The following is a 21,366-nucleotide window of genomic DNA, read 5'->3' on the forward strand; positions in this document are numbered from 1 at the left end:
GATACAAAAAACGCTGGGGATACGGAAAAAAAAAAAAGTCACACCAAAAATTGAGCAGGGATGTTGAACCGCGCTCAGCGGGACGCACGGACAGATGCGATACTTTTTTTTCCGTATCCCCGACGCTTTTTGTATTGCATCAGTCCGTGCGTCCCGCCGAGCGCTGATCAGGGATGCACATAACGGATCGGCATCCCTGCTCAATTTTTGGCGTGACTTTTTCTTCCGTATCCCTGATGCTTTTTGTCACGCCAAAAATTGAGCAGGGATGCCGATCCGTTATGTGCATCCCTGATCAGCGCTCGGCGGGACGCACGGACAGATGCGATACAAAAAGCGTCGGGAATACGGAAAAAAAAGTATCGCATCTGTCCGGGACGCACAGACGCATGAGGTGTAAAAATAGAAAGGGGATAGAGGAAAAAAAAGAAAAAAAAAAGTTATACTCACAGTACCCAGAGGTTTAGCAGGAGGAACAGAAGGCAAGGAACAGCTTTACAGCAGCAGCCAGCAGGCAGGAAGTTGGACAGCTCAGCAGAAGACCCAGGAAGAAGGACCCAGCGATGGAGGCAGATGTGATCGGCCGGTGAAGACAGGTAAGAGGACGTCGGGGGGACAGCAGAGGGGGACGGGGACAGCAGAGGGGGACGGGGACAGCAGAGGGGGACAGCAGAGGGGGAGGGGGAGAGCAGAGGGGGAGGGGGAGAGCAGAGGGGGATGGGGACAGCAGAGGGGGACGGCAGAGGGGGAGGGGGAGAGCAGAGGAGGAGGGGGAGAGCAGAGGGGGAGATACCGGAGGAGCTGCAGAATAGAGATCACGGGGGAGGCCGGCAGATTGGGATGTCGGGGGGAAGACTGGGATGTCGGGGGGCAGACCGGGATGTCTGGGGGCAGATCGGGATGTCTGGGGGCAGATCGGGATGTCTGGGGGCAGATCGGGATGTCGGGGGGGGCAGATCGGGATGTCGGAGGGCAGATCGGGATGTGGGGGGGCAGATCGGGTTGTCGGGGGGGCAGATCGGGATGGCGGGGGGCAGATCGCAGGGGGCACGGGCAGGGGCCATTACGGGAGTGCGCAGGAGCAAATCACAAGAGCGCACAGGGGCTGCAAGAGAGCAAGGGAGGAGGGATACCGGAGGAGCTGCAGAATAGAGATGGCGGGGGGCAGATCGGGATGTCGGGGGGGCAGATCGGGATGTCGGGGGGGCAGATCGGGATGTCGGGGGGGGCAGATCGCAGGGGGCACGAGCAGGGGCCATTACGGAAGCGCGCAGGGGCTGCAAGGTGAGCACAATACTCACCACTCCTGCGACGTGACGTGACGGCAGCAGCAGCGGTGGCGTGGTACCACTAGTACCAGCCAATGCTGCACGCTGCAGACATGTTGGGGGAGGGTCCCCAGACCAGCACAGGCCTGGGGAGGGCGGCCACCGGCAGATCAGACCGCCCCACTGCACACTGATTGGAGCGATTGCGCGTCATAGCACGATCGCTCCAATCAGTGCTGCAGGGGGGGCACGGTGTCTGCTTGCTTCCAGCCAATGATCGGAGCTGCTGCAGCCCCGGTCCTAGCTGGATTTTACAAGATCACACTATTTTTGGCATTTTTTTTTGCCGAAAACAGCGTGATCAATGTGATTGGCGGTTCCGATTTGAACAGCCAATCACATTGATCGCCTATGGGGGGTGGCGATGCCACCCCCCCTGGGGTCAAGCAAAGGTCCCCTGCTGTAAGAAACAGCAGGGGACATCATTTGAAAGCCGTTGCTATGGCCACGGCAATCAAATGAAGTTTAGGCAGTAAAATTACGTCCCTGGTCGTTAAGTCACGTTAAAATAGGACGTAATTTTACTGCCCGCGGTTGTGAAGGGGTTAAGTTGCTTGTTTGGTGCATTGTCTTTGCAAGACATACTTTATAAGGGAATCTTCTTGACCAAATTTATGACACACTTCATAAATATATTTAATGCATTTTAGGATTCAACCCAGTCCACTGTCAATTTTTTGTAAACACTTCTTTCTAGGAGAGATTCACATCATATAACCCAACGTTCCCAGTGAATTTTGAGGAAGGAACCCCCAAGCTCAAGTACAGCAGACTATTAGGAGTGTGATTATATAGTGGCAGTTACAATACTAATGTTATGCTTGTGGGAGTGAACCCACCTGGCCACAGCACCGACTCGACCTGAGCAACTACTTCATCTTCACTAGAGCCTCTAATGGTGAGGATAGGCTTGTGCTGGAAGGTAGCCACCAGGCTACTCAGGGAGACAGCTATCCCAGGGTTAGGAAATGCAAGTTCAGGCACATATGTACGCAGTCTCCGGTACAACCAGGTGCAGCTGGGACAGCTAATGTAGACTGGACAGCTGGTTCATGTTGGTAAGGAGGTTGATACAGCAAGTGAAGCAGTTATGGCAGCTCCAACAGGCATGGTTGGTACAGCTAGGTATAGAGGGTATAGCAAGTATGGCAGGCACAGCAGGCATGGCTAATACAGATAGGTGAGGCAGTTACAGCAGGTTCTAGGACAGAGGTACGCGTTAACAAACACAGCATAAGATACAGCACATGGGAATGGGACCTGATAAATAGCAATTCATCTCAAAGAATAGCTCACATTGCTTAAGAGCTTCCCATAGGGGGAGGCTTCCTTAAGTAGCTAGTACCTATCAACAATAGGCTGAGGCACATCTGGTTTAGGGCACTCTGGCCATTTAAGAGAAGACACAGGCTCTAACAGCGCTCCCAGGAGACCTGCGTGGCATGCACAGGCCATGGTAGTTGGTGGCAAGAATCAGAACAGATGCCTTCACTGAGCGGCCAAGATGGTAAATTCAAAGTGAGGCAGAGCAGGGACGCCTGAAGCATTACAGCTAATGCCTGCCAACTAAACCACAATTCCAAAATACAGTTTTAGAAATACAAAGGTGCATTTACACTGCATTTACCGGTTCGTGGTTGCTTATTAGCTTGTTTACTCAGGCATCAGAAGCTTTTTACAAAAGAAGATGTGCTGCTGAGAGTGATGATTTTTTTGTGCAACACAACATATTATGTCATCGAACAAATGAGCATGCCGATAAATATTGGGAGAGAAAACAGCACATCCCAATTCTTTGTATACAAACGTTCAAATTTTACTTCATCTTGACTAAAAAAAAGCATATAGTATTATTTCATATATTCCATAGAAAACTGATGCATTTTGTGGTGTAGCCTTATTGAAAAAAGCAGCCACACGCCAGAAATTTCTGGTATTTTCTGTGAAATATACGCAATAATACAATATGCTGTTTCTTTAATCAAGATGGAACAAAATTTGGATGTTTTTATATAAGGAATTGGGAAGTGCAGTTTTTGCAACTTTTTTCATCAATCCAATTGATGGCCTGCAACTTTAAAAGGCAGTCCCATATCCTGAGACCAGTTTCTATCAATGTCAGCAGGTTACAGAATTGAAAACATAGGAAGCTCTGATCATTTTATGTAAATGAGCCTGCTGCTCATTCACTGGGTGATTGTCAACTTGTTAAGACGGCACAATTTTTTGAAAAAAAAAAAAACATTCCTGAGAACGCTCATTCACAATAATTATGCAGAGTAAATAAGCCTTCAAATGCCAAGAGACTAATGGGCTGGTGAAGTAGGTAATCTGCATTCAAGCATATGTGACGGGGACAGAAAAAGAAGGTCAGAAATCGTGAGAACTGCAACAAAAAAAACCTCATAAATAATCTTTGAATATGGGCTTGGTGTAAACAAAGGACAGTAGAAAGTTAATAGAAAAAGAAAATTAAAATATAATTTTCATATTATAAAGATATATCTTATTACTGGATGTGTTATCAATTTACTGTCACATTTCCTCTTAGACATGCTCCTATGACATCTGCTTCCATCACCAGGTGCCCTTTTATTCATTTTGCATGCCTGGCTGATGATGAAGAAGACATGGGAACCAAAATCTCTGGGTGGCTGGGCTTTGTTCAATCACTAGGACTAGGGTTTTTATGTCCTGTAGTGACATTAATTCTGTCAGATTTTTGTGTACACTATCCAGCTATAGTAATCAGGTAATTGCTTTGGCTAATGGGACAGCTCCACATACTACAATGCTTACAGCTTATTGCTGAGAGCTGGTATATATAGTTTTGCCATTCCTGGCTCACATCTCTTATCCAGTCTGTTTACCCTATGTTATTCCTGTTTTGAGCACAGATTGTTTCCTGATGCCTCGATTGCCTTTTTATTTTGTCTGCACCACTCCGTGGAACCAACCTAGGGATCCCTGTGTAAGTCCATATCTCTCTACATGTAAATGGAGTGGCTATCGTAAACCTTTCCTGTGGCAGCTATTTTTAAAGCTGCCAGGCAACCACAAATATTGACCCTGTTATATTTCTAACAGATGAAAGTCACACCTCTAGTCATTAACAATTATGAGGTATTCAACTCAGGCCTCTTCCCTGTTTTTCTATGCAGAAAGCAATCCTGGCCATCCACTGTGTGGGAAACTGCAGTTTTCCTGCTAGAAAGTGCTTGCTTGGTTGAAAGAAAACTATGAAGGGGACAGTGACCTAAATTAGCATTTCATTCTTAAAATCGGTAGGGGTCCCGATAGATTTGTTAAAGAAAAATTTATTGCAACACACTGAATCTAACTTTCAGTTGCTTTTATTAGTTTAATAACAGAGTTTTATGCATGTACAGAATAAATTAACACAGTCGAACACCATCATTATTTTTTATGATTCATTTAAATAGAATGTAACTGACATAACAAAAGAAATGCCATCAAATGAAAAAGATTTGGATAGCAGAAATAAAATGAAAGCATTTGTCAAAAAGCTGTCATATGTCATATATGTCCCTTCAAGTTCTATCATTAAATGTGATTTCAAGATGACAAGTGCAAAAATTTAAATTAGGTAAGCATATAACATCTTTAAAGGACAAGGACGACACAATTGATTTATCCTATATCCTTTAAAATGGTCAGAGAGGTTGATAAATCATGGAAAATTACATTTCAAATGTATCACTGAAGCTAAAAATTATAAAGTGTAAGCACTGTCTTTCTGGTTCAGAAAGTCAGAGAAATAAAGCATAAACCTTCTGAATTAAAAATCACCGTATTTTTTGGTTTATTAGATGCTCCGGATTATAGGATGCATTCTAAATTTAGAGGGATGAAAAAAAAATGGGGTTCATCTTACAATCTGGTGTTTTTTTACTAGGAGCGGGTAGCAGCAGTGGTGGAGCGAGGTTATAGGAGGTAGAGGCGGTGGTGGAATAAGTCAATGCTGCGGGGGCTGTGCTGGGGCTGCAGGTGCTGTGCTAGAGCTGCGAGCGATGTGCTAGAGCTGCGCTGTGCTAGTGCTGTAGGCCAAGGGAGATGCGCTGTGTTGGGGCTGCAGGCTGAGGGTGCTGTGCTGGGGATGCAGGCGCCATCCTGAAAATGTCAACAGTGTGGACTTCAAATAATGGCACCAGGAGATGGCTCATGCGCAGACGGAGCTCTCGGCTCAAGATCTCATCTGCACACATGCCGCGTCCGGCCCACTGATCTCCCAGCAGAGGACTTAAGGAAAATGGCACCCAGTGGTGTCGCATGCACAGATTAGATTTGAGCTAAGAGCTCCATTTGCGCACGCAAGTCCAAGTGCCGTTATTTGAAGTCCGCAGCTCCAGCACAGCATACCGCCCTCAGCCTGCAGACTCAGCACAGCGACCGCAGCCCCGACACAGCGTCCGCAAGCCCAGAACAGCTAATCGCCCTCAGCCCACAGCCCTAGCACAGCACAGTGCATGGCATTTTCACAAGGGTAATGAGAGAAAATGGATTATACAAATCCTCCTCAATACGCCGATACCCCAAATTTGGCTGAGATAGATAGCTGATGTCATGTCAAATCAAATCTTTATTTTTAAATCTTTATTTTTATATAGCGCTAACATATTCCGCAGCGCTTTACATACATCAGGAACACTGTCCCCATTGGGGCTCGCAATCTAAAGTCCCTATCTGTATGTCTTTGGAGTGTGGGAGGAAACCGGAGCACCCGGAGGAAACCCACGCAAACACGGGGAAAACATACAAACTCCTTGTAGATGTTGTCCTTGGTGGGATTTGAACATAGGACCCCAGCGCTGCAACGCTGCAGTGCTAACCACTGAGCCACCGTGCCGCCCACCGTGTCTTGTTTGTAGGTCCCTGATATGCCTAAACAGTGGAAATCCATCACAAATTAGCTCATATTGGAAACTAGACAGTCTCAAGGCATTTATCTAGAAGTGTGGTGAGCATTTTAAACCCACAGGTGTGTAACAGAATTTTATAATGTTGAGCCTTAAAAATTTAGAAATATATTTTCCCACAAAAATGTTACTTTATCCACAAATTTATAATTTTTAAAAGGGTGACAGGACAAAATGGACCATTCAGTTTGATGTGCCATTTCACTGTAGTACATGATACCTCATATGTGGTGGAAAACTACTGTTTGCCTGCATGGCACCGCTTGGAAGAGAAAGAGCACCATTTGAGTTTTGGAGTTCAAAATTGGCTGAAACAGATAGAAGGCACCATGTCGCGTTTGCAGAGCTGCTGATGTGCCCACACAGTGGAAACCCCCAAATGTGATCCCATTTTGGAACCTGCACCTCCTTAAGGAATTTATCTAGAGATGTGGTGAGAACTTTGAATTCACAATTGTTCCATCTGTCCTGTTCAGTTCCTGTTTTTTTGAGGACCTACTGACAGGATCATCTTTTCAATGTCTTTTGTGTAGGATCGGATGGCACATGGAAGCCCTTCCGTGTGCATCAGTTCTTACAAAAAAACACATCGGATGCTGTATGTCCATTTCGTTATTATGGAACATGTTCTTTCCTGTTCCATAATAATGGACCGTGACTTAATACAAGTCAATGGGTTCGCAAAATCACCAGAAGACATACGGAAGCACTTCTGTGTGACTTCCGTCAGGTGCCCCTGCAGTCTGTGTACCGCTCCCTCACCAGCCCTACAAGTGCCCTCATTGCATTGAGTCAGCATCTGCGTGTACAGCAGTGTCAGCAGCTGCGGGGATGGCGAGCACCGACATTAGGACGTTGGCAAAGTTCATTACCTGCGATGATGTAGTCCGCTGCACTCCTGACATCAGCGCTTGTCACTGACTTCCTTACCCGCCGCATTCTCACATCAAGTCTCGCAAGCGGCCCGAGACTGTGACTAGCGGTGACATCACAGGATACTTGCAATATTTCGCTTGTGAACGCAGTGGACAATGGTAGTCAGTGGCGAGTGCTGACATCAGGAGTGCAGCAGACTTCATCACGCAGGTAATGTACCTAGCTAACCTTGTGAAGTCAGCACTTGTCATCCCCTGTGGTGACCTGGGCTGACCTACTGATGTTAGCTCAGGTCACTGCACTGCTCTCCCAGTCAATAGGCAATATTTTGTTCTTCATTGACTGGGACAGTGAGTATGGATCGTTGTGGGACCCCCTTATTGGATTACGCCGGACCCGGATTTGTTTTTCTTTCCAATAAATTGGTGAAAGAGGAAATGTTTTGGGGAGTGTGTTTTCAAATAAAAATTTGTTTGTCGTCTATCTTTTTTATTACTGACTGGGTTAGTGATGTTGGGTATCTGATAGACGCCATGACATCATAACCCCAGGGCTTGATGCCAGATGAGGTTACACAGCTGGTATCAACCCCATATATTACCCCGTTTGCCACCACACCAGGGCATTCAGGATGAGCAGGGTAAAGTACCGGGACTGTCGCATCTAATGGATGCGGCAAGTCCAGCTGGCTGCTGGCTGATATTTTTAGGCTGGAGGGCTCCCAATAACGTGGGTCTCTCCAGCTTGAGAATACCAGCCAGCAGCTGTGAGGCTTTATCTTGGCTGATATCAAAATTGGGGACACCGCATGATGTTTTTTTTAAATTATTTATTTATTGTACTGTACGATATAGACCCACCCAACGGCGGCTGTGATTGGTTGCAGTTAGACAGTTGTCACTCAGTCTGGAGAGCATGTCGGACTGCAACCAGCCACAGTTGCTGGTGAGCAGGGAAGCAGTGAATATGAAATGAGCCTAATGAGCTGCCGGCTCGTGAAGAACAAGGAAATGCCACAGGAGCAGTGTGACAGCCGCCCCGGTGATCGGTGAGTATGTAACGCCTCCTACTACCCTTTGCACCGGATTCTGTTCCCCATAAACCTTATATGGGCACCAGCATCTGACCAGATACCCTGAATTGTATGTAACTCTCATTCCATTTTTTGTGGTCCGCAAAAAAACGGAAGCCACACAGATGACACACGGACTACATACGGAATGGGACGGATGCAGTTATCACACGGATGCCATATGGATGCATCCGTGGAAAAACAGAATTGTTTTTTTGAAAAACTAAACGGTTATGTGAATGTAGCCTTAGCCATGAAAATGGGAAAATACATTTTTCCCATAAAAATGTTGCTTTAGCTCCAAATTTTCACAATGGTAACAGGAAAAAAATAGACCATTCAATTTGCTGTGCAATTTCTCTGGAATACATTGATATCTCATATGAGGTGGAAAACTACTGTTTGAGAGCACATCAGTGCTTGAAAGAGAAGGAGCGCCATTTTGACTCTGGCTGCAATAGATAGCAGAGGTCATATTGCTGTTGCAGAACTCCTGATGTTCCTAAATAATCAAAACCCCCACAAGTAACACCATTTTGGAACTACACACCTTGAGGAATTTTTCTACAGGTATGGTGAACATCTTAAACCCCCAAGTGTTTCACAAAATGGCTAAATCTAGTATATAAATCTCAGTGTATATATGTATGTATGTATGTGTGTATGTATGTGTGTGTGTATGTCCGCTAAAGGAATTTGCACAATCGCATTTACAATCATGAAATTTTGCACAGACGCCCCATGTGACCCAGGGAACGTCATAGACTGTGTTTTGACGGGAAAAATAACACTTTACAGTTACTCTCAAAAATCCTGCCTCCATTAAACTGAATAGGTGGGAGCTGAAGGCTTTTAATAGCAACTGTCAGTGGTTGCTATAGGAACAAAATAAACTGTTAGTATAAGAAGCTTATGTGTGAGGTAATAAGATGTCGGTGGTGAGACAGATAGAGAGAGACAGAAAGAGACAGACAGAGACAGACGTGGAAAGAGACAGAGACAGACATAGAAAGAGACAGACCTGGAAAGAGACAGACCTGGAAAGAGACAGATGGGGAAAGAGACAGACGGGGAAAGAGACAGATGGGGAAAGAGACAGATGGGGAAAGAGACAGACGGAGAAAGAGACAGCCCTGAAAAGAAACAGACTGAGAAAGAGACAGCCCTGGAAAGAGACTGCCCTGTAAAGAGACAGCCGGGTAAAAAGACAGCCAGACGAAGAGACAGACGGGCAAAGAGACAGACCTGGAAAGAGACAGCCCTGGAAATAGACAGACCTGGAAAGAGACAGAAGGGGAAAGAGACAGACGTGGAAAGAGAGAGACAGACAGACACACATAGAGACAGACAGAGAGATAGAGAGAGACAGAAAGACACCAAGATGGCGACAGATAGACTGATACAAATACAGACAGAGAGTTAGAAACAGACAGACAGAGACATAGACACAGGCAGATAAAAAAAGACACAGACAGAGAGACAGACAGACAGTGACACACAGACAGAGACTAGGAGAGAGACAGAGAGACAGTTACTATCCCGGGCAACGCCCGGGTACTACAGCTAGCAAAATATAATTTTAAAAGTTTTATTAAAATTCAGCTTTTCCCTTTAATATACCTTCCTTACCATGCTCCTGTGCTGTTACTTTGTATTAAAATTTGTGGTTTCGTTACTCCCAGTCCCCCATTTCTTTCCTTTTTTGAAGAGTTTTGTTAGCTACACGTGTATTTTTATTTTTACACACAAATCTCAATAACTGAGCTTGATACTTAGAGATCCAATCCTTAGTAATTAAAAAGTAATCACTCTAAAGATATACAGTAATTCAAGTACAAACATTTTGTAAGTATTGTCCACAGCCATGAGAATTCCTTTTAAGATATTTTCAGTAAATCTTCGTATATAATCTTCTGAGTAATTTCTATGTTAACCTCTATCAATTTATTTCGATCTCTTGTAACTTCTATATCCAGATATGGCATAGTTTGCCCTTCCCATACATATTCAAACTCATCCTGAATGATTTGTTTTAGCTCCTTGTCTATGTTTAACTTTAATGATTTGAATTTAGATACATTTTTCTTATAATACAAGACCTTTGCAAATTCTTCAATTTCTTTAACAATCTCTCTCAGGGATGGTAGTGAATTTATCACCGAAAGATTTTTGGATATTGACCTTGGCTTGTTTCTGACCTGGTTTCTGTCTTATCCCTTCTATATTTATAACTAGCTGTAGTACCCGGGCATTGCCAGGGATAGTAACTATCTCTCTGTCTCTCTCCCAGGCTCTGTCTATGTGTCACTGTCTGTCTCTCTGTCTGTCTCTTTCCTTGTGTGTCTGTGTCTATGTCTCTGTCTGTTTTTATCTCTCTGTCTGTATTTGTATCAGTCTATCTGTCTCCATCTCTTTCTCTGTCTCTCTATCTCTGTGTCTGATTCTATGTGTGTGTCTGTCTGTCTCTTTCTTTCCCCGACTGTCTCTTTCCCAGTCTGTCTTTGTCTGTCTCTTTCCCGGTCTGTCTCTTTCCAGGTCTGTCTCTTTCCAGGTCTGTCTCTTTGCCCGTCTGTCTCTTTGCCCATCTGCCTCTTTGCCCCTCTGCCTCTTTCCAGGGCTGTCTCTTTCCAGGCCTGTCTCTTTGCCCGGGCTGTCTCTTTGCCCGAGCTGTCTCTTTTCCCAGCCTGTCTCTTTCCAGGTCTGTCTCATTCCCCATCTGTCTCTCTGCCCATCTGTTTCTTTACCCGTCGGTCTCTTTGTCAGTCTGTCTCTTTGCCAGTCTGTCTCTTTCCAGGCCTGTCTCTTTCCAGGCCTGTCTCTTTCCAGGCCTGTCTCTTTCCAGGTCTGTCTCTTTCCCGGTCTGTCTCTTTCCAGGGCTGTCTCTGTTCAGGGCTGTCTCTTTGCCCGTCTGTCTCTTTCCAGGTCTCTCTTTGCTCGTCTGTCTCCATGCCCGTCTGTCTCTTTCCAGGGCTGTCTCTTTCCAGGGCTGTCTCTTTCCCCGTATGTCTCTTTCCCCGTCTGTCTCTTTCTAGGTCTGTCTCTTTGCAGCTGTCTCTTTCCAAGTCTGTCTCTTTCCAGGTCTGTCTCTTTGCCCGGCTGTCTCTTTGCCCATCTGTCTCTGCCTGTCTCTTTCCCCATCTGTCTCTTTCCCCGTCTGTCTCTTTCCACGTCTGTCTCTTTCCACGTCTGTCTCTGTCTATGACTCTGTCTGTCTTTTTCTGTCTCTCTCTATCCGTCTCCCCACTGACATCATATTACCTCACACATAAGCTTCTTATACTAACAGTTTATTTTGCTCCTATAGCAACCACTGACAGTTGCTTTTAACTTGCAGTTCCCAGCTCCATTCAGTTTAATTAAGGCAGGATTTTAGAGCGTAACTGTAAAGCGCAGGGTTAAATTTTCCCATCAAAACATAGTCTATGACATTCCCTGAGTCACATGGAGCATTTGTGCAAATTTTCATGATTGTAAATGCGACAGTGCGGATTCCTTTAGCGGACATACACACATACATACACACATACATACATACATACATACACTCAGCTTTATATAATAGATAAGATTTATAACCTGGGGACTTAAAGGGGTTTTCCTACACACAAAGGTAATTTTAAAGTTAACTTTAATTAATAGATCTTGGAATAGTAATAATTTGCACAATTGGATGTCTATAAAAAATGTTCCTGTGCTGAGATAATCTTATATATGTTCCCTTGCTATGTACTGTGTAATGCCCGTGTCTGATCATACAGGGACATGGACTGATCAGACCCCACACCTAGGCTGGGGAGGATACAAAACAGTATAAAGTTATAAACAGCAGGGGATCATAGATTATTCTTTTTTTGAGGTAAAACATTTCCAAGCCTGTTTTTAAAAAATGTTTTACCTCAAAGAAATAATTATTTGTGATCCTGTGCTATAATGTCAATATAATTTTTTTTCTTCCTCTCCTGCTCAGGAACTATGGTATGATCAGATCATGTCCCTGTATGGTCAGAAATAACCATTATACAATACAGTACATAGCAGGGGCAAATTTCTAAGATTATGTCAGCATAGGAACATTTTTTTCCTAAATACATCCAATTGTGGAGCTTATTATTATTTCAAGGTCTAATGATTAAAATTAACCTTTCATTCTGGGGAAATCCCCTTTAAAGCAGAAAAGGTCAGATCCCTGTAGGGGGAGTAATATTTTTTGATCCAATGCCAGGTTTGGTAGTGCCAAACTAACTGCTGCTTTCCTCAACTTAAGGCCGCTTTACACACTGCAATATTGGTACCGATATCGCTATCGTGCGTACCCGCCCCCATCGGTTGTGCGACACGGGCAAATCTCTGCCCGTGTCGCACAACATCGCCCGGACCCGTCACACTACTTACCTTCCCTGCGACGTCGCTGTGACCGGCGAACCGCCTCCTTTCTAAGGGGGCGGTTCGTTCAGTGTCACAGCAACGTCACTGCAGCGTCACTAAACCGCCGCCCAATAGAAGCGGAGGGGCGGAGATGAGCGGGACGAAAATCCCGTCCACCTCCTTCCTTCCGCATTGTGGCCGGGAGGCATGTAAGGAGAGCTTCCTTGTTCCTGCGGTGTCACACGGAGCGATGTGTGCTGCCGCAGGAACGAGGAACAACTTCGTTACTGCTGCAGTAACGATATTTGAGAATGGACCCCCATGTCGCCGATGAGTGATTTTGCACGTGTTTGTGACGATGTAAAATCGCTCATAGGTGTCAAGCGCAACGGCATCGCTACAGCGGCCGGATGTGCGTCACAAAATCCGTGACCCCAACGAGATCGCTGTAGCAATCTCGTAGCGTGTAAAGCCCGCTTTACTGGTAATCATAGCCATAACACTTCATAAAAAAACACTAATAAAAGATGGGGATACCTCTGAAGGTAACATATTACCTTCAGAAGACATTTTCTTCAATTAAAAGCAGAGCAAATTGCTTACTCTCATTAAAAGGGGGTTTTAAAACTAACTTTGGGTCTTTTTAAGAAACACCTTTCCCACTATATTACATTTTCAACTGTGAATAATACTTGTAAGGAAACATTTATAAGCCAACTATTTCTCATTAAAGATAAGAGCTAATACAGTCAGAGGAAAATGGAAAATGATTTAGTAACCTGAATCTTACAACAATTATCTACCAACTGCTCGGTCATATATATTAATAAATACTCTCTGCTTGAAAGTACAGCATCCAGCAGATGTAACATTTCCACATGATTACGGCTCATTTTACCCGGTAAGATAAATTACTAAAATGAGTGTAAATCAACGATATACATGAAAAGTTTATATAAAGATCACAACTTTTGCATTTTCATGGAACAATATTAATATGGTTTATTTGTACTCTCTATTTCCAGTAAAACGACTAGCAGATGCTTGTCACACCACTAAACAAACACTTTTAAAAGATTTGATCAATAACATTTGATTTTTTTCCTCACTGTTCGCTGCATATATTTTCATTAAAGAACTTTTATTTGTTCCACTGATTTTTTTTAAATAGGTATAAGGCCCTCAAGTACTTTATGATAACACCAGAAGAGTAAAGGCCCCCAAAACACAGCTAAGCAAATTGAAGATAAAATTTATTTCTAAAAGGCATAAAGTTAAAGATTAGTGATGAGCGAGCATGCTTGTCACTACTCGGTACTCGCACGAGTATCACTGTACTCGGGCTGCTCGGCGGGGAACGAGTAATCTCGCGATACTCGTGCTTTACTCGTGGTCTTCATTTCTGCATGTTGGCGCTCTTTTGAGAGCCAGCCCTCATGCAGGGATTGGCTGGCAGACCACTGCAATGCCACAGCCCTGTTAGTTGTGGAATTGCAGTGATTGGCCGGCCTGCACAGCGTCACCGAGCCTTTATATAGGCCGGCGCGCTGTGCTCTGCTCACAGCTATTCTGACAGTGAGTGTAGGGAGAGTGTCGCTGATTCAGGGAAAGCTTTGCGGCCCTTTATAGCTTTTTCAGTTGCAGGGCTGCAAACAGTGTGACCAAAAGTCCTTCTCAGGACTATTCTAGTTGTATACAGGCAGGCAGGGTATAGCCAGGTCGGCGTACAGTAGCAGAGTCCTTCTCAGGACTATTGTTGCTATATACAGGCAGGGTATAGCCAGGTCTGAATACAGGCTAGTGACCAAAAGAGTCCTTGTCAGGACTATTGTAGCAGTATACAGGCAGGCAGGCAGGCAGGGTAGTGGTGACCGTATACCAGCCTTCATATCTGGGGCTGGTGTACACAGTGTAAAACAGTCCAGATAGTGTCTGACTTGTCTGTACTGTAATTGTCGCTCCCCAAAAAAACCTGTTAGGTTATTATTGCGTCCGTGCTTGGTTTTTAAAACCGCACGTGTGTGCCTGTTGGTGGCAGCGTACAGGTGCACTGGTGTGCGTTTACCAAACTATTATATAACGCACAAGTGTAGTGTATAATACACGTCAGTCAGCAGTGGCTGATAGTGTCAGAGTTCTTAATTTTTGCTCCTAAAACCTGTGTTAGGTTATTATTGCGTCCGTGCTTGGTTTTTAAAACCGCACGTGTGTGCCTGTTGGTGGCAGCGTACAGGTGCACTGGTGTGCGTTTACCAAACTATTATATAACGCACAAGTGTAGTGTATAATACACGTCAGTCAGCAGTGGCTGATAGTGTCAGAGTTCTTAATTTTTGCTCCTAAAACCTGTGTTAGGTTATTATTGCGTCCGTGCTTGGTTTTTAAAACCGCACGTGTGTGCCTGTTGGTGGCAGCGTACAGGTGCACTGGTGTGCGTTTACCAAACTATTATATAACGCACAAGTGTAGTGTATAATACACGTCAGTCAGCAGTGGCTGATAGTGTCAGAGTTCTTAATTTTTGCTCCTAAAACCTGTGTTAGGTTATTATTGCGTCCGTGCTTGGTTTTTAAAACCGCACGTGTGTGCCTGTTGGTGGCAGCGTACAGGTGCACTGGTGTGCGTTTACCAAACTATTATATAACGCACAAGTGTAGTGTATAATACACGTCAGTCAGCAGTGGCTGATAGTGTCAGAGTTCTTAATTTTTGCTCCTAAAACCTGTGTTAGGTTATTATTGCGTCCGTGCTTGGTTTTTAAAACCGCACGTGTGTGCCTGTTGGTGGCAGCGTACAGGTGCACTGGTGTGCGTTTACCAAACTATTATATAACGCACAAGTGTAGTGTATAATACACGTCAGTCAGCAGTGGCTGATAGTGTCAGAGTTCTTAATTTTTGCTCCTAAAACCTGTGTTAGGTTATTATTGCGTCCGTGCTTGGTTTTTAAAACCGCACGTGTGTGCCTGTTGGTGGCAGCGTACAGGTGCACTGGTGTGCGTTTACCAAACTATTATATAACGCACAAGTGTAGTGTATAATACACGTCAGTCAGCAGTGGCTGATAGTGTCAGAGTTCTTAATTTTTGCTCCTAAAACCTGTGTTAGGTTATTATTGCGTCCGTGCTTGGTTTTTAAAACCGCACGTGTGTGCCTGTTGGTGGCAGCGTACAGGTGCACTGGTGTGCGTTTACCAAACTATTATATAACGCACAAGTGTAGTGTATAATACACGTCAGTCAGCAGTGGCTGATAGTGTCAGAGTTCTTAATTTTTGCTCCTAAAACCTGTGTTAGGTTATTATTGCGTCCATGCTTGGTTTTTAAAACCGCACGTGTGTGCCTGTTGGTGGCAGCGTACAGGTGCACTGGTGTGCGTTTACCAAACTATTATATAACGCACAAGTGTAGTGTATAATACACGTCAGTCAGCAGTGGCTGATAGTGTCAGAGTTCTTAATTTTTGCTCCTAAAACCTGTGTTAGGTTATTATTGCGTCCGTGCTTGGTTTTTAAAACCGCACGTGTGTGCCTGTTGGTGGCAGCGTACAGGTGCACTGGTGTGCGTTTACCAAACTATTATATAACGCACAAGTGTAGTGTATAATACACGTCAGTCAGCAGTGGCTGATAGTGTCAGAGTTCTTAATTTTTGCTCCTAAAACCTGTGTTAGGTTATTATTGCGTCCGTGCTTGGTTTTTAAAACCGCACGTGTGTGCCTGTTGGTGGCAGCGTACAGGTGCACTGGTGTGCGTTTACCAAACTATTATATAACGCACAAGTGTAGTGTATAATACACGTCAGTCAGCAGTGGCTGATAGTGTCAGAGTTCTTAATTTTTGCTCCTAAAACCTGTGTTAGGTTATTATTGCGTCCGTGCTTGGTTTTTAAAACCGCACGTGTGTGCCTGTTGGTGGCAGCGTACAGGTGCACTGGTGTGCGTTTACCAAACTATTATATAACGCACAAGTGTAGTGTATAATACACGTCAGTCAGCAGTGGCTGATAGTGTCAGAGTTCTTAATTTTTGCTCCTAAAACCTGTGTTAGGTTATTATTGCGTCCGTGCTTGGTTTTTAAAACCGCACGTGTGTGCCTGTTGGTGGCAGCGTACAGGTGCACTGGTGTGCGTTTACCAAACTATTATATAACGCACAAGTGTAGTGTATAATACACGTCAGTCAGCAGTGGCTGATAGTGTCAGAGTTCTTAATTTTTGCTCCTAAAACCTGTGTTAGGTTATTATTGCGTCCGTGCTTGGTTTTTAAAACCGCACGTGTGTGCCTGTTGGTGGCAGCGTACAGGTGCACTGGTGTGCGTTTACCAAACTATTATATAACGCACAAGTGTAGTGTATAATACACGTCAGTCAGCAGTGGCTGATAGTGTCAGAGTTCTTAATTTTTGCTCCTAAAACCTGTGTTAGGTTATTATTGCGTCCGTGCTTGGTTTTTAAAACCGCACGTGTGTGCCTGTTGGTGGCAGCGTACAGGTGCACTGGTGTGCGTTTACCAAACTATTATATAACGCACAAGTGTAGTGTATAATACACGTCAGTCAGCAGTGGCTGATAGTGTCAGAGTTCTTAATTTTTGCTCCTAAAACCTGTGTTAGGTTATTATTGCGTCCGTGCTTGGTTTTTAAAACCGCACGTGTGTGCCTGTTGGTGGCAGCGTACAGGTGCACTGGTGTGCGTTTACCAAACTATTATATAACGCACAAGTGTAGTGTATAATACACGTCAGTCAGCAGTGGCTGATAGTGTCAGAGTTCTTAATTTTTGCTCCTAAAACCTGTGTTAGGTTATTATTGCGTCCGTGCTTGGTTTTTAAAACCGCACGTGTGTGCCTGTTGGTGGCAGCGTACAGGTGCACTGGTGTGCGTTTACCAAACTATTATATAACGCACAAGTGTAGTGTATAATACACGTCAGTCAGCAGTGGCTGATAGTGTCAGAGTTCTTAATTTCTGCTCCTAAAACCTGTGTTAGGTTATTATTGCGTCCGTGCTTGGTTTTTAAAACCGCACGTGTGTGCCTGTTGGTGGCAGCGTACAGGTGCACTGGTGTGCGTTTACCAAACTATTATATAACGCACAAGTGTAGTGTATAATACACGTCAGTCAGCAGTGGCTGATAGTGTCAGAGTTCTTAATTTTTGCTCCTAAAACCTGTGTTAGGTTATTATTGCGTCCGTGCTTGCATTTAAAAACCGCACGTGTGTGCCTGTCGGTGGCAGCGTACAGGTGCACTTGTGTGCAATTTCCAGAAACTTTGATATAACGCACAAGTAGTGAATATACACGTCAGCAGTGCACAGCATTGCAAAATGCGCAAGGGCATTGGCAAGGAACAAGGAAGTGGACGTGATGGTGGTGCAGGCAGAGGCCGAGGTCGTGGGCAAGCTCTAATTTCGCCACAACAAAGGGCCACATCTAGTCGCTCGCACGTCCTGTCCCAAATTCTTGGGGACCGCAGCAGTACACCGCTCTTGAACCAAGACCAGTGTCAACAGGTTGTTAGTTGGATAGCGGATAATGCTTCCAGTCAGATTGGCACCACCACAAACACTCTGTCTTCCACACGGTCAAGTGTCAGTAGCCGTGATACTGCACCGCACATTTCTGAACCTGATCCTCCTTCCTACCACCAGGCTGAGTACACGTCCTCCTCGGACATTAATGATCCCACACTTGGACACTCGGAAGAGCTGTTCACGTTTCCATTCACACATTCTGGCCTCTCGCCAGCTCATATTGAAGTGGGTCATGAGGAGATCGTCTGTACAGATGGCCAAATATTTGAGCAGCCACGTTCTCACGAAGTTGGCAACGTGTCTCAACAAGTGGTGGACGATGATGAGACACAATTGTCAGCAAGTCAGGAGGAGGAGCAGGGTGCGGAAGAGGAAGACGACGTGGTGGATGATCCAGTAACTGACCCAACCTGGCAGGAGGATATGCAGAGCGAGGACAGCAGTGCACAGGGGGAGGGAGGCGTAGCATCACAACAGGCAGTAAGAAGCAGGGTGGTGGCCCCAGGCAGAAGTCAGGCAACCGTTCCCCGGAACAACACGACGACACAAGGTGCCTGTACAAATGTTAGGTCTTCACGAGTCTGGCAGTTTTTTAAGTTGGATCCAGATGATTCAAAAAAGGCCATTTGCAACACCTGCCGTGCCAGCATCAGCAGGGGTACCAAAACTAGCAGCCTGACCACCACCAGCATGATCAGGCACATGTCAGCCAAGCACCCGACTTTGTGGGAAGTACAACAGAGTCGAGGAGCAGTGCTTGCTGATGTCACTGCTACGTCTTCGCTGGTTGTGCATGCGAGCCAATCCTCTGTCCATGCTGCCTGCGAACAAGCCTCCTCCACTCCTGCACCTGCAGTTGCCTACGCAGAAAGAACACCATCATCAAGCACGTCCTTGTCCCAGCGCAGCGTTCAGTTATCCATTCAGCAAACCTTTGAACGCAGGCGCAAATACACTGCCAACACCCCACATGCCACAGTTCTAAATGCTAACATTTCGCGACTGCTTGCGCTGGAAATGTTGCCTTTTAGGCTGGTGGAGACAGAAGCATTCCGTGACCTGATGGCGGCAGCTGTCCCACGTTACTCGGTCCCCAGCCGCCACTATTTCTCCCGGTGTGCCGTCCCCGCGTTGCATAACCACGTGTCACAAAACATCACACGTGCCCTGAACAACGCTGTTTCACCCAAGGTCCACCTAACCACAGACACGTGGACAAGTGCTTGTGGGCAAGGCCGCTACATCTCGTTGACGGCACACTGGGTTAATATTGTGGAAGCTGGGACCCAGTCTGAGCGAGGGACGCAACACGTCCTTCCCACACCAAGGTTTGCAGGCCCTACCTCAGTCAGTGTTTCACCCACACTCTACAGCTCCGGAATGTCATGCTCTTCAGCCTCCTCCTCCTCCTGCGCATCCTCATCCACTGTGCCCTCCACACCAGTCACAAGCTGGAAGCACTGCAGCACTGCCTCGGCGAAGCGGCAACAGGCTGTGCTGAAGCTAATCTGCATAGGTGACAAACCCCACAATGCAGAAGAGCTGTGGACAGCTCTGAAACAGCAGGCAGATCACTGGCTCACACCTCTGAACCTAAAGCCAGGAAAGGTCGTTTGTGACAATGGCCGGAACCTGGTGGCGGCTTTGAGGCGAGGCCAGCTGACACATGTTCCATGCGTGGCCCATGTGCTCAACCTCGTGGTTCAGCGGTTTATAAAGTCATACCCAGAGCTGTCTGATCTGCTGGTAAAAGTTCGCCGCCTGTCTGCACATTTTCGAAAGTCACCTACTGCTTCAGCCGGCCTTGCCGGCTTTCAGCGCCGTTTGCATCTTCCGGCTCACAGACTGGTGTGTGATGTCCCCACGCGTTGGAATTCAACTCTGCACATGTTGGTCAGGATATGTGAGCAGAAGAGGGCAGTTGTTGAGTACCTGCATCACCTAAGCCGTCGGGAAATGGGTCAAACTCCACACATAACACCTGAGGAGTGGAGATGGATGTCAGACCTATGTACCATCCTCCAAAACTTTGAGGACTCCACCAAGATGGTGAGTGGTGATGACGCCATTATTAGCGTCACCATACCGCTACTCTGCCTTCTAAAACGGTCCCTGCTGAAAAACAAACATGATGCATTGCAGGCGGAGCGCGATGAGTTGCAGCAAGAAACAGTAGTGGGTGTGGGTGATAACACACAGCCCAGCCTCGTCTCATCACAACGTGCAGTGGAGGACTATGACGAGGAGGAGGATGAAGACATGGAGCAACTCTCCGGCCAAATTGAGGATATGACATGCACACCAGTCATATCCTCGATTCAGCGTGGCTGGCCAGAGGACAGGGTAGATGAGGAGGAGGAGGAGGAGGAGGAGGAGGAGGAGGAGGACAGCATGTTCAGTCATCTTGTTGGTCAGGCTACTGAAGTCCTGGCTGTTAAGAGTCTGGCGCACATGGCTGACTTTATGGTAAGCTGCCTGTCTCGTGACCCTCGCGTTAAGAACATCTTGGCCGACAATCATTACTGGTTGGTAACACTGTTAGACCCACGCTACAAGGAGAACTTTTTGTCTCTTATTCCCGTGGAGGAGAGGTCAACCAAAATGCAGCAGTTTCGGAAGGCCATACTCACGGAAGTAGGCAAAGCATTCCCCTCACAAAACGCTAGCGGCATAGGTCAGGAATCAGTGGACAACCGAGGCGTACAGCCGAGAGAGGCACAAGTCCAATCCGCCAGAGGTAGGGGAACAGTCTTTAAGATGTGGGACAGTTTTCTCAGCCCCTCACGTACCACAGCCCCTGAGGTGCGGGGTAGTGCCACAAGAAATCCTAAGTTTGCCCAGATGCTGAAGGAGTACCTTGCAGATCGAACAACTGTACTCCGACATTCCTCTGTGCCTTACAATTATTGGGTATCCAAGCTGGACACGTGGCATGAATTGGCTCTCTACGCCTTGGAAGTCCTGGCCTGCCCTGCTGCTAGCGTTTTGTCAGAGCGTGTTTTTAGTGCCGCAGGTGGAATCATTACAGATAAACGCACCCGCCTGTCAACTGAAAATGCTGACAGGCTGACTCTGATAAAGATGAACAAGGGTTGGATTGGGCCAGACTTCACCACACCACCAGCAAATGAGAGCGGAGTTTAAAGTTTGCCATGTACCTCCACTCACCCATGGGTACACTTCTCGACTTTGGATAATCGCTGGACTGCTCCTCCTTCTCCTCATGCGCCATCATGATGACCGTTACAATAGTTAGG

General features: G+C 46.0%; 1 protein-coding gene across 2 annotated transcripts in view; it reads right to left on the reverse strand.

The window, feature by feature from the left end:
* Nucleotides 1-21,366, reverse strand: part of GALNT17 (polypeptide N-acetylgalactosaminyltransferase 17) — a 581,607-nt gene that overhangs the window by 359,971 nt on the left and 200,270 nt on the right. The window lies entirely within an intron of this gene.

Source organism: Anomaloglossus baeobatrachus, chromosome 2 (assembly GCF_048569485.1).
Source record: "Anomaloglossus baeobatrachus isolate aAnoBae1 chromosome 2, aAnoBae1.hap1, whole genome shotgun sequence".
Classification (NCBI taxonomy): Eukaryota; Metazoa; Chordata; class Amphibia; order Anura; family Aromobatidae; genus Anomaloglossus; species Anomaloglossus baeobatrachus.